This window comes from Ovis aries, chromosome 6 (assembly GCF_016772045.2).
Source record: "Ovis aries strain OAR_USU_Benz2616 breed Rambouillet chromosome 6, ARS-UI_Ramb_v3.0, whole genome shotgun sequence".
NCBI lineage: Eukaryota > Metazoa > Chordata > Mammalia > Artiodactyla > Bovidae > Ovis > Ovis aries.
In genome coordinates this window covers 54,614,837-54,630,080 of record NC_056059.1, presented here as the reverse complement: position 1 = coordinate 54,630,080, position 15,244 = coordinate 54,614,837, and positions in this window count along the sequence as shown.

Genomic DNA, 15,244 nt, shown 5'->3' with positions numbered 1-15,244 from the left:
TCATTTTTAATTTAACTCTGGCCTTTCTGTGCCTTGTGTTGTCTGACTCCCCATTTCCAGTTTACTATTTCAAATACACTCATATTTTCCTGGAGATTTAAGACTTAAAGTCTTCTATATAACCAGTTTAATTTTCTAAATGAATAGGATTCATAACCAGAAAAATCCACATGCCATTGACAGTAGTGTGTGTTAGTAGCTCAGTCGTATCTGACTCTGCGACCCTCTATAGCTCGCCAAGCTCCTCTGTCCATGGGATTTCCCAGGTGATAATACTGCAGTGGGTTGGCATTTCCTCCTCCAGGGGATCTTCCTGACCCAGGATGGAACCTCGGACTCCTGCATTGCCGACAGATTCTTTACCTCTGAGCCACCAGAGAAGCCTTGTGCTATGCTGTGCTAAGTCACTTCAGTCGTGCTGGACTCTTTGCAGCCCCATGGACAGTCGCCCACCAGGCTTCTCTGTCTATGAGATTCTCCAGGCAAGAGTACCAAAGTGGGTTGTCATTTCTTTCTCTGTGGGATCTTCCTGACCCAGGGATTAAACCTGTGTCTCTTGCATTGGTAGGTGGATTCTGGGTGGTTTCTTTACTGCTGAGTCAGTAGGAATGTATATATCTATATCTATATCATCTTTCTTTATCCTGAGAGAGAGATTTTAAGGTATTGGCTCACAGGATTATAGAGGTTTGGTAAATCTAGAATCTACAGTATAGACTATTAGGTTGTACAGCTGGGAAGAACTGCAGTTAGTCTGAAGGCAATTTGCCAGTTGATTAGATGCAGCTCACCCTCGTTATGGAAGACAATCTACTTTAATCAAAGTCCACCAATTAAATGCTCATCTCAAAATAGGAAAAAACCTTCACAGAAATACCCAGAATAATATATGACCAAATAATCTGGACCTTGTGGCCTTGCCACATCAACATATCGATATAATCATCACAGCCTGTTTCTCTTATCTGTGAGATTACCAAATTATTATTATTTGCTTCATAAAACTATTTGGAAAATGAACTGTGACAGTTTATGGCACAATCTTAGAAAATGCTTAGCAGATAGTAAGTATTTGAATATAGTGTTGATGATGAAGATATGCACCAGTTCTCCCAGAACAGCTTCTTTTGAAAGCAGGTGATATACAAAGGTGAAAAAGATATTTTAGAAGCTACATTCCACTGCTGCAAGTCATTATGCCAGTGCTTAGTCCTACAGATTAAAAAGTATATCTACATTTTCCCCAGGATTTTATATAGTAACTTCCTGTGATGTTATGATGCTCTATCAGCCTCTATAAACTAGTCCCTTAGTAATTTCAACAATATTTATAATACATTATTTCTTAAAGTGTTTTATCGATAAGTAAGTAAGTAAAGTCGCTCAGTCGTGTCCGACTCTTTGTGACCCCATGGACTGTAGCCTATCAGGCTCTTCTGTCCATGGGATTTTCCAGGCAAGAGTGCTGGACTGGATTGCCATGGCATTACATATTTTATATCCTTTCATATATCTAATGTATCTCCTAATAACAGGAATAATTATTTTAACAATAATAACAACATAAAGGGCAAAACTTCAATTGAACATTAAATGTCCAACATCATGCAACATTACAAGGAAAATAATAAACTAAATATATTAAAAACATATATAAATCTGTCATTTTCATATATGATTGAGTAGAGGCAGATTCACTTGAAACTCAGAAGAAAAAACAAAGAGGATTCAACAGTGTTAGTATATTAGACCATTTTAGAATTCTAACCTTTGTTGAGATGAACCAATGTTTTAAATGGAATGATAATCGGAGTGATTAAATTGCAAAAGGCAAGACACATAAGAGAAAGCTAATTTTGAAGTCTAGAAAATTGATTCCAGAAACAATCATAGAGGGATAAACTGATATCAGAATTGAAGACTGAAGCCTTGAAATGAAAATCCATGCAGAATCTTTTTCAAACATGGTGATTCACTTAGCATGTGGAAATTAATGCTTTGCACGAATTTTACCTGTCTGGTGATGGCTTGCGTGTCTTCCATAGCAATATTCCAAATTCAGTTATGCAGAACACAGGTTTACCAAATATATTCTCAAAATAATTTTTGAATACAATGTTTGAGAACCCTACTTCTTGAAAAATCCAAAATTATGTTAGCATATTAATACTTCTAAGAAAGTTTGCCTAGAGAAAACTAACTTTGATTAATCATTACTTACTAAATTTCTGCTTTTGGACTTTTTTTCCCTCAAGTAGCACCCATGAACTTTTGAAAGATTAGACTATTTTGAAAAACTTTGAGAGAATAATATATGCAGTCGATAAGAATATATGATTCAAAGTCAGATAAACAGAATTCAAATCACAACCATGTCAGTTTCTACTTTTATGATTTTGGATAAATCTTAATACTCCTAAATCAAACCTGAAACTAGCACAAGACTAAATCAACTGTCAGTTCAGTTCAGTTCAGTCGCTCAGTCGTGTCCGAGTCTTTGTGACCCCATGAATCGCAGCACGCCAGGTCTCCCTGTCCACCACCATCTCCAGGAGTTCATTCAGACTCATGTCCATCGAGTCCGTGATGCCATCCAGCTATCTCATACTGGGTCGTCCTCTTCTCCTCCTGCCCCCAATCCCTCCCAGCATCAAAGTCTTTTCCAATGAGTCAACTCTTCGCATGAGGTGGCCAAAGTACTGGAACCTCAGCTTCAGCATCATTCCTTCCAAAGAAATCCCAGGGTTGATCTCCTTCAGAATGGACTGGTTAGATCTCCTTGCAGTCCAAGGGACTCTCAAGAGTCTTCTCCAACACCACAGTTCAAAAGTATCAATTCTTCGGCCCTCAGCCCTCTTCACAGTCCAACTCTCACATCCATACATGACCACAGGGAAAATCACAGCCTTGACTAGACGGACTTTAGTCAGCAAAGTAATGTCTCTGCTTTTGAATATACTATCTAGGTTGGTCATAACTTTTCTTCCAAGGAGTAAGTGTCTTTTAATTTCATGGCTGCAGTCACCATCTGCAGTGATTTTGGAGCCCAAAAAAAATAAAGTCTGACACTGTTTCCACTGTAAAGAGCAATATTGCATAGGAACCTGGAATGTCAGGTCCATGAATCAAGGTAAATTGAAGTGGTCAAACAAGAGATGGCAAGGGTGAACGTTCTAGGAATCAGTGAACTAAAATGGACTGGAATGGGTGAATTTAACTCAGATGACCATTATATCTACTACTGTGGGCAGTAATCCCTCAGAAGAAATGGAATAGCCAACAAGGTCAAGAAAAGAGTCTGAAATGCGGTATTTGGATATAATATCAAAAATGACAGAATGATCTCTGTTCATCTCCAAGGCAAACCATTCAATATCACAGTGATCCAAGTCTATGCCCCAACTAGTAACGCTGAAGAAACTGAAGTTGAACGGTTTTATGAAGACCTACAAGACCTTTTAGAACTAACACCCAAAAAAGATGTCCTTTTCATTATAGGGGACTGGAATGCAAAAGTAGGAAGTCAAGAAACACCTGGAGTAACAGGCAAATTTGGCCTTGGAATGTGGAATGAAGCAGGGCAAAGACTAATAGAGTTTTACCAAGAAAATGCACTGGTCATAGCAAACACCCTCTTCCAACAACACAGGAGAAGACTCTACACATGGACATCACCAGACAGTCAACACCGAAATCAGATTGATTATATTCTTTGCAGCCAAAGATGGAGAAGCTATATACAGTCAACCAAAACAAGACCAGGAGCTGACTGTGGCTCAGATCATGAACTCCTTATTACCAAATTCAGACTCAAATCAACTGTACTCCAATACAAAATAATTTTTTAAATTCCTATTGATCAAATAAGGTCAACAATAAAACCCTTATAGTCATTATAAATGACTAAGTAGTGCAATGCCATTTAGTGACAGTCTAGGAAACCCAACACAATGTAGTTATTATTGACAATGGTGATGCTAACTGATCAATGTCCTAAATAATATAGCTTTACTTCATAATGTGTTTTGGGTAGTATTCATCATTTAGTGTCATAGAAGTCTTAAAAACAATTCATATTTGACAATAATATACCTTCAATTGTATTATTATTAGAATTAGTATTAGTATAATATTACATTATCATCATTACTGGTTAATTTAGATTTCTATATATGTTATCAACTTTGTCTATTTTAGGAAATGATTTTTTTGGAAATATACACATTTATTACTAAAGAACTTACAAATATTTTCTGATAATACTTTAAATATTTTCTTTATATGTGTTAATAGTATGCCACTTCCATATCTGGGCTTCCCTTGTGGTATAGTTGGTAAAGAATCTGCCTGCAATGCTGGAGACTTGGGTTAGATCTCTGGGTTGGAAAGATGCCCTGGAGAAGGGAATGGCTATTGACTTCAATTTTCTGGTCTGGAGAGTTCCTTGGACTGTATAGTTCATGGGGTCACAAAGAGTCAGACATGATTGACTTTCACTTTATTTCCATATCTAATTTATAGTTTGGCCTACTTGTCACTTTCTTTTGTTTAACTGTTTTGATTTGTTTGCTTTGAAATGAGAAAGTAGCAGTGAGTAAAGAGAAAGAGCAACTAACTTCTCTCTCTGTCAAGACTGGACAATGAGAACCTCAAGGTTTTAATGGCAACTGCAGCATCACAAAAGACTGATTTTATGATGTATATAATTAAATTGTCATTCTCTACGTCTTGGGCAAGAATAACCCCCAAGTCTTAGACTTTGTATCCACTTTCCAAACAATAGGAAAAATTTGCATCTCCCTGTTAAAACCATTTCCTTGAAGCTGCACATGTTCAATGGCTCAGCCATCTCCAGCTCTGCAAACTATGGATAGTTTGCCATTTACTACTCCACGGGATCTTCCTGAACCAAGAATGGAACCCATGTCTCCTGCATCTCCTGCATTGACAAGTAGATTCTTTATCACCACATTACCTGGGAAGCCCTCGAGAAACCCCACACAGTTTACCTTATCCTAATGTCCAGAACTTAGTCATATAGCCAGTCTTCTTGTTATGCAAGCCAGGAAATAAAAATGCTGTTGCAAGAAGCATTGGAATATAAAGAGCTAAGATAACTAAACAACTAGTAGTGTTTGCCAAAGCCAGCTGTAAAATTTAGTCATATTTTCTTTATTTATAACAATTTAACTGAAGCAATATGTGAACCATGAACTTCCAGATGTTCAAGCTGGTTTTAGAAAAGGCAGAGGAACCAGAGGTCAAATTGCCAAAATCCCCTGGACAATGGAAAAAGCAAGAGAGTTCCAGAAAAACATCTATTTGTGATTTATTGACTATACCAAAGCCTTTGACTGTGTGGATCACAATAAACTGTGGAAAATTCTGAAAGAGATGGGAATACCAGACCACCTAACCTGCCTCTTGAGAAACCTGTACGCAGGTCAGGAAGCAAAAGTTAGAACTCAACATGAAACAACAGACTGGTTCCAAAGAGGAAAAGGAGTACGTCTAGGCTGTATATTGTCACCCTGTTTATTTAATTTGTATGCAGAGTACATCATGACCTGGGCTGGAGGAAGCACAAGTTGGAATCAAGATGGCCAAGAGAAATACCAATAACCTCAGAAATGCAGATGATATCACCCTTATAGCAGAAAGTGAAGAACTAAAGAGCCTTTTGATGAAAGTGAAAGAGGAGAGTAAAAATGTTGGCTTAAAGCTCAACATTCAGAAAACTAAGATCATGGCCCCTGGTCCCATTACTTCATGGGAAATAGATGAGGAAACAGTGGAAATAATGGCTGACTTTATTTTTCTGGGCTCCAAAATCACTGTGGATGGTGATTTCAGCCATGAAATTAAAAGACACTTACTCTTTGGAAGGAAAGCTATGACCAACCTAGATAGCACATTAAGAAACAGAGACATTACTTTGCCAACAAAGGTCCATCTAGTCAAGGCTACGGTTTTTCCAGTAGTCATGTATGGATGTGACAGTTGAACTATAAAGAAACTGAGCGCTGAAGAATTAATGCTTTTGAACTGTGGTGTTGGAGAAGACTCTTGAGAGTCCCTTGGACTGCAAGAAGATCCAACCAGTCCATCCTAAAGGAGATCAGTACTGGGTGTTCATTGGAAGGACTGATATTGAAGTTGAAACTCCAATACTTTGGTCACCTGATGTGGAGAGCTGACTCATTTGAAAAGACTGTGATGCTGGGAAAGATTAAAGGCAGGAGGAGAAGGGGACGACAGAGGATGAGATGGTTGGATGGCATCACCGACATAATGGACATGAGTTTGAGTAAACTCTGGGAGTTGCTGGTGGACAGGGAGGTCTGGCCTGCTGCTTTCCATGGGGTTGCAAAGAGTCGGACATTACTGAGTGACTGAATTGAACTGAACTGAACTGATTAAATTTTTAGTCTTTATTATTCAGTGTATCCATTTTCCTGAAGAGATGTTGTATATTTTTCTAAATATTAGTATTGCCTTTAAGAAGTTATTTCTATTCTATACTATTTTTATTCAAAATAAGTCTTTTATATTTTTCATATATCCAAATGTACTTATCACTGTGGCCTAGTTCTAGCTAGTTAGTTAGTAAACATATCTTTAGTTATTAGAAGTAACATAAAGTAAGGAAATGAACATGGACTTGACCATAGCATTATACTTAATACCACAGTAACATTTTCCATATGCCCCTATTCCTCAGTACATGTTTTAGTCATTAAATGTGTGAAACATGATATTTATTATATTTTACTGAAAAAAAAATAGATTCTGAGAAGTCATTCTATCTGAACATAATTTCTTAGGATGTAATCACCCAAAACAAAAAAATCCAACAGGGGATTGGGAAAAGGACAGGAATAAAGGAGGAACAAAAAGTGGGCATTGCAAGCAAAATCCCTCAGAAGGCAATTTTGTCCCGACCCCAGAGGGAAAGCTTGGTAGATGACACCCAGAATCAAGAAGAGTGTTTATACCACCTCAACAGGGCAGTCATTAAGACCTGTATGGTGGGAACAGGCGTTTGGTCATAAATTCCCAGGATATTCTGGCTCTCTGTGAATGGCTAATGGTGTTTTGGCAGCCTCAGGCAGACCTCCAACAAAGAAACAGATGGTGGCTAATGGGAGTGAAAGCGTGGGCACTAGTGTGCGCTGAAACCGTAAAGGGAGATACAGCAGAGCACTAATAGAGAATGCTGTATAGACTTAGGTAATTTCTTACAGTGATCTCAGTAGTTGTTTCAGGATGATACAGATGATTTTTGTTTATCCAAGTTTAACTTTATATCTAAACTTTAAGAATAACTGTGAATTTTTTTTTTCTAAATGAAAATTATTTGCTAAGGAAAAGATAATATATTCTATATGCTCTCCATCATGACTTGTTATGAGCCTACTTTACCATGAAATTCAGTCTTTGAATTATTATATATGATCCAATTTAATATCTACCACTAAACATTATATATGATCACAGAAATAGAATAAAATGCAAAGTGAACTTTCATAGCATTTCTCTTTTGACACATTGTAAAGATGTTTCTTCCAGAGTAATTTGATTTGTGAAAGTTGAATCTCTAGAAGCATCTCTTCTAGAATCTCTAAAAACATTTATTCTTTAAAATTCTCTATTGCCAATACATCTGAAGTGGTACTGATTTGATTCTATGCTAAGAACTAGCAAAAAACTAGTACTACCACCCCCAGAATACATATACAAAACAAAAGTTCCCTTCACTCAACTGTATAATATGCACACAGTACCTGAACATACACGTGTATCATGTTTATACATGAATATATGTTTTTCTTTAGTTGTAAACAACAATGAAATAACTAACTTTAAATAGCCCTACTATTCCATCCTTTGTTCTAAAATAGTATAGCACAAATATGTGAGTGAGAGAAAAAAACGGATATTAATAGTTGCCAGCCATATGTCTCACAAGTACTCAGTGAGAATTAAAATGGTTAAATCAGCAAATCTTTCTCAGACAACATTCACACATTTTAAAATTGGATCTTTAACCGTTTTTTTAAAATTCCTTGATTTTACCAGAAAATCTTTCCTTTTGAAAACTTACCAAATTAAAGTTTTACAAATTTATTTAAAGTCATCTAGAAATTTCTTCATTTTTAAGGGATGAAATGTACCAGTTAAACATTTAAATTCATCATCTTCTAAGTCAAAATGATGATACCAGTAAACTAGATTTTACCTAAATAAATATTATTTTACAGTCAATAGATAGACTTCATGAGTTAAAAAAATATGATACCCCTATATGAGTAAATGTGACAAAATATAGATATTATTTATATTGTTTTCATGTGAGAAAACACAAATTGTCAAAGTGAAGAGCATGGTAAAGAGCTTGAGTGAGAAAATGTTACTAGTAAATTTGTGATTTATTATATAGGGATTATATATAAAAATTTAGTTGTATACATAAAGTACGGAAATTCCGCAAGTGTATATTAGAAATACCATATGAAAAAAAGTTATGATTTGTCCACCAATTTGAAATTATTTGGAGTAATGTTAGGGCTTGGACGGGATTCCCACATGACTCAGTGGTAAAAGAATCTGCCTGCCAGTGCAGAAGACATGGGAGGCGTCAATTCTATCCCTGAGTCAGGAAGATCCACTAGAGGAGGAAATAGCAAGCCATTTCAGCATTCTCACCTGGAGGACCCCGTGGACAGAGGAACTGGCAGGCTACAAGTCCATTGGGTCACAAAGAAGCGGACACAACTGAGTGACTGAGCATACATACATGGGACGTGGAAAGGATGAGCAGCAGACACATGGAAAACCATATCCAAGACATAAAAGAATATTTAGAATGACTGAGTGTTTGCTTTATTGGTATCTTTGCTTCACTCTGTATTCTTCATTAACTTTACGTTTAGGTGTCTGTATAGATGCTTTTGCCATATAAGATGATTTTTTTTTCTGTATTTCTGGTGATTTTCTAGAGGCAGTAATTTTTAAAAGACAATTTTATGCATTATATCTGAATGTTGAAATATAAAAATGACTAATGTATTGCCCCAGAAGGAACCTATATCTTTAAAAAATCATTTTAATTAATTTCCCCTGAGAATTATGAACTATAAAATGGAACAATAGATAATAATACAACTCCTGAAAATTGGCCTCCATAAACGAGTTACTTGTAAAATTGTGAAATTAAATCATCTTACTCATATGCATAAATGACGTAATCCTCCCTGGTGTGTGCTTTTGTTAATTGATATGGATCCATGATAATCTCCCTTAATATAAAGAGGAACCAGGGATTTTCAAAAATAGAAATAGTTATTGCAACAGTTTGGTGTTAATGAATTTACAGTAAGTCTGCTTTACCTTTGCATCTTCTGTGTGTAGTTTCTTCTCATTACTATATTAATAGATAACAAAGCCTTCTTCAGTTATCAGTGCCAAGAAATAGAGGAAAAGAACAGAATGGGGAACACTAGAGATCTCTTCAAGGAAATTAGAGATACCAAGGGAACATTTCATGCAAAGATGGGCTCGATAAAGGACAGAAATGGTATGGACCTAACAGAAGCAGAAGATATTAAGAAGAGGTGGCAAGAATACATGGAAGAACTGTACAAAAAGATCTTCATGACCCAGATAATCACGATGATGTGATCACTAATCTAGAGCCAGACATCTTGGAATGTGAAGTCAAGTGGGCCTTAGAAAGCATCACTATGAACAAAGCTAGTGGAGGTGATGGAATTCCAGTAGAGCTGTTTTAAATCCTGAAAGATGATGCTGTGAAAGTGCTGCACTCAATATGCCAGCAAATTTGGAAACCTCAGCAGTGGCCACAGGACTGGAAAAGGTCAGTTTTCATCCCAATCCCAAAGAAAGGCAATGCCAAAGAATGCTCAAACTACCGCACAATTGCACTCATCTCACATGCTAGTAAAGCAATGCTCAAAATTCTCCAAGCCAAGCTTCAATAATACGTGAACCATGAACTTCCTGATGTTCAAGCTGGTTTTAGAAAAGGCAGAGGAACCAGAGATCAAATTGCCAACATCTGCTGGATCATGGAAAAAGCAAGAGAGTTCCAGTAAAACATCTATTTCTACATTATTGACTATGCCAAAGCCTTTGACTGTGTGGATCACAATAAACTGTGGAAAATTTTGAAAGAGATGGGTATACCAGACCACCTAACCTGCCTCTTGAGAAATCTGTATGCAGGTCAGGAAGCAACAGTTAGAAATGGACATGGAACAACAGACTGGTTCCACATAGAAAAAGGAGTACATCAAGGCTGTATATTGTCACCCTGCTTATTTAACTTATATGGCAGAGTACATCATGAGAAACGCTGGACTGGAAGAAACACAAGCTGGAATCAAGATTGCCAGGAGAAATATCAATAACCTCAGATATGCAGATGCCACCACCCTTATGGCAGAAAGTGAAGAGGAGCTAAAAAGCCTCTTGATGAAAGTGAAAGAGGAGACTGAAAAAGTTGGCTTAAAGCTCAACATTCAGAAAATGAAGATCATGGCATCTGGTCCCATGGCTTCATGGGAAATAGACGGGGAAACAGTAGAAATAGTGTCAGACTTTAATTTTTTGGACTCCAAAATCACTGCAGATGGTGACTGCAGCCATGAAATTAAAAGACGCTTACTGCTTGGAAGAAAAGTTATGACCAACCTTGCCGGGGCCAGGGTGAGGAACTCCGCCCATGGCAAAGGTCATGAAGAAGGAGGCTTGGCATACTCAAAGGCATGATCAAGCCTCAGGAAACTCCCTGTTCCCGAGCATCTAACCCCAAAACCAGAGTCTGTTTTATGCTCTCACCTACACCTCTGACTTTACGGGGGGCTCTCCCCCATAACCGTTTCTCTTGGAGAAGGAGTAAACGTGCAGCTCAAAGGCAATAAAAATTCCTGGGTGTGACCAGAGTGTTTCAGCTTACAGACTCCTCTGAAGGTTATCTAGCCCGCCTGTATAGGTTCGTCTGGCCACATGTGATTGTTTACAGCCTCCCAATCTGAGAGGCAAGAGATGTTTTAGACTTACTAAAGGCAAATTCTTTGGGGGAGTTAGAAATTATTAGTATAGTGGGTTGGTTAGGAATTATATTGGTGAAGGGTTTTTCATTTGTTATGTCAATAATTGCTGCTAATTCCCTGCTCTGGGTGGGACAAGGATGTTTCAGGTCAAACCTCTCTGCTGACAGACTAGCTTGTGTGACAGGATTATCCATACTCCTGCCGCATGATTGTTTACTACCTCTTAACCATAAACAGCACAGAGAGTTTTGGAGTATTTTGAGAGTCTTAATTAGCATAGGGCCTTTTCTTCTTCTTGAGTCAATGATTGCCACCAGGCCTCCATATCCTTAGGCACCTGGGAATATATTAATATATTTGGACTATAGAAAAGGAAATATAGTAGTTTTTGATGTTAGCAATACTAGACTTTTTGAGTTAATGGATTTTCTCTTTTGTAATAGATCACTGTACTTTGTTATAAATCACTGTGTCCTTGCTATGTAAAAATGTAACTTTATCATATCTTAAGACTAAATAGATCTTAAGGGGAGCATTGGTGAAAGACTTTCATTTGTTGGGCTGATGTTTGCTGCTTAATCTCCATGTTCCCTACCCTTATAATGAATATAACTAACATATAGGAGAAATAAGTATTAACCTTTAAGCATATAGGAGAAATAAGTATTAACCTTTAAGCTTAATCATGTTAACCTTGGGTTAAATAAATTCCTTTCTTGATTGTAACTCACTACACCCTCACCCTATAGGAATGTAACTTTATTTGGAGGGTGGTGCCTGGTTTAAGAAAAAACACCCTTGGAAGAAATAAGTTTTTGGTTATCAGAAAGAAAGGATCATAAAATGTCAGCAGGTCTCACTCATGGCCAGAAGATGATGTACCTTTTTTATGCATTTATGTGAAGCACCTGATTTTGATAAAGGTCAGGACTGCTGACTCCCACGTGACTCTGTATTCATCCCTATGTGTAACAAAAGGTATATAAGCAAACCCAAAAATAAAGAAATCGGATCAGTTTCCGGAAAGACTGATTCCCCCATGTCGCTTCTTTCTTGCTCCTGTTTTTCTAGCTGAATTCCCGTCTGGAGCATGGATGCTATTCCACGTAATCCAAGTTATTCAGCCTCTTTTTCTCCACTGATCTTCCTACTTCACTATCCATTTCTAATCTCTCTATATCTGTGATTAAATATGCATTTTTCCAAAGACGCCAACTCTGTCCCCACCTTCGAATCACCCTGGATCCACCGGGGCTGGACCCCGGCACAACCTAGACAGTATATTCAAAAACAGAGACATTACTTTGCCTACTACGGTCCATCTAGTCAAGACTATGGTTTTTCCTGTGTTCATGTATGGACGTGAGAGTTGGACTGTGAAGAAGGCTGAGCAACAAAGAATTGATGCTTTTGAACTGTGGTGTTGGAGAAGACTCTTGAGAGTCCCTTGGACTGCAAGGAGATCCAACCAGTCCATTCTGAAGGAGATCAGCCCTGGGATTTCTTTGGAAGGAATGATGCTAAAGCTGAAGCTCCAGTACTTTGGCCACCTCATGTGAAGAGTTAACTTATTGGAAAAGACTCTGATGCTGGGAAGGATTGGGGGCAGGAGGAGAAGGGGACGACTGAAGAAGAGATGGCTGGGTGGCATCACGGACTCGATGGACGTGAGTCTGAGTGAGCTCCAGGAGATGATGATGGACAGGGAAGCCTGGCATGCTGCGATTCATGGGGTCACAAAGAGTCGGACACGACTGAGCGACTGAACTGAACTGAACTGAATGTCTAATTTACAATTTAGATTGAAGTGCCTCTATATTTGCTGTAATGTTATTAATTGGAAAATAACGTTTATAAGGAATAAAGGTAAAACTTGAAAACATTAAGGTTATGTAGAAATCCATCATAGCTTGTGAAGCAAATCATATAGTTGTAGAACAAGTGGTCTTGGCATGTGTTAAAAGTTTCCTCTTCCTTTTCAATTATCTAATTAAATAATAAATAATATATATTTCCTTCTTATATTGGTTTGTCTTACCCTAAAATTATACTATTGAGAAATGTTCTTGGATACATTTGAGGCATATGTTTTGATGTATTACATTTTATAGGGTCTTTAGAGTCACATAAGCATATATTTAACCACATTGGTCATTTATATGGCAAAAATTTTAAATATCTTTGTTAATTTTCTGTTATACTGAACATAGACACATGCTCAAATATATGTATATATACATATATATTTAAAATCTGGAAATTTAAAATAGAAAAGAGATAAAATATGTTAAATATTCCACACAACTTAAAAAAAAATGACTCTTCTGAATCTGTGATAAAACAAGGGGCAGCTGAGTTTAATAATGAAGAATCATGAGCACTTACAGAAATTTAATCCAAATTAGAGGAGCCTAGAAAACCTTTTAATACTGTGAAAAAAAAGTTACTAACAATATAACAAATAATTTATTTTTCTGGATTGAAAAACAACTTGATTATTTCAACTAAAACTAGTTACTTACTCATACCATGTAAATATTTGATAGAAATTGTGCTCAAAAGGTATATTGTTAAAAGTTGAAAGTGTTCAGCATTTACATTTCTTATCAAAACATCATTCATATTCTTTTAAAACTCATGTTTGGAATAAAATTTGCAATCATAAGAGAAAGACACAGCTAGTTTTTACATAATAAAACAATCATGTAATTTTATTTTAGTCTCCATTACACTTGCCTGAGTCTCTATATCTTAATTTTAGATTTAAAATATTTACCTGTAGCAGATAGTCTCCATGATATCATTGGAAGAGTGTTGTCCCAAAGGGCTCATATACTATTGAGCATCAAGATTATAGATTGACCAAACTTGGAGGAAGGGGGCATCTAGGGAATACCTGCAATTTGACCCATTGTGACTTACAATACTAGATTCCTATGTCACGTATATGCAAGTAGTGTTCAAGGAATTCCTCATGAGAACACAGTGGGTAAGAAGGCATGCTGATAGCTGGCCTGAAAAATAAAATATTGAATTCAAATCTACCTAAGAATGTCTGAGGTTGTTAAGGAAGCTCCATAACTGGTATTTTTCACTGAAAGACTGAGTCTTGAATTAAAGGTAAAATTATCATATGCAGAAAAAAAAATGAATTTGGTTTCATGACAGTAAGGCAGCCACAGATGTGCACCTGTAACTTTGGTCAAGTTATCAAAATGCTTTGAACTTACATCCCTGTCTTTTAAGTAGGAATGATGGTAGTATATATTTTATAAAGTTATTGTGAACATTAAAACAATTCACATAAAAATGTGGACTTCAGTAAATGTTATATGTTATTCTTACTGCCTAATAAGTTGTTTCCTAATAACAGTTTCCCATTTGCTGCTTGTTGGGAAACACTTAATTAGCTTGAGCTATAAATTAAAATTGAAAAATCAAAATAATTCAAATACACAGGTTAATAGATTAAAATGTGCAAGAAAATATTTGTAAGAAATAAAATAATTTTTATTTAGCTTTGTGATAAAAGCTAACATTCTTCTTGACTGCTGAATTTATTTTAAGGGTATTTACATATTTGATAAACTTTGAAATATTTTAAAATAATGTCAACTCAAGAATTACAGTAAATGTGCAAAGGGTATATATAATGTAGTGTGTTCAGCTCTGAGCATTGCAATATGTTTTAAAGCTGTATGCAAACCAGGGTACCTAAGAGAAAGGTGACCAGAATTATCAGGAAATTATATCAATTAATCATCATCTTAAAGGACTGAACCTGTTTAAGCCCATGCAAGTTAACATAAATGTTTTATACTTGAGAACCAATGAGTAGAAATTGCAAAGACTTTAGGCTTAGACTCAAAGTGAAACAAAACTTTCTCACAATTTGAATTAGTAGAGATAACTGTGCTGGCCCACATTGACCTCCTAGTCACTTGCTTTTCATTCAATTGTTAGACAGCTATCTGCTAGCTGATTTCATTTTTATGCAAGAATCTGATAATAATAAAACAAAGGTAAACATGTTTCTCAAATGTGTACCAGTAGTTCCTTGCAGCACCCATAATGAAAAGGAACAGGCAGTTAGTAGGCAAATGAATGCCTAACTTATTGAACTTTCTGCTTTCAATTTTACAATTAGAATTCATGCTATCACCCTTATG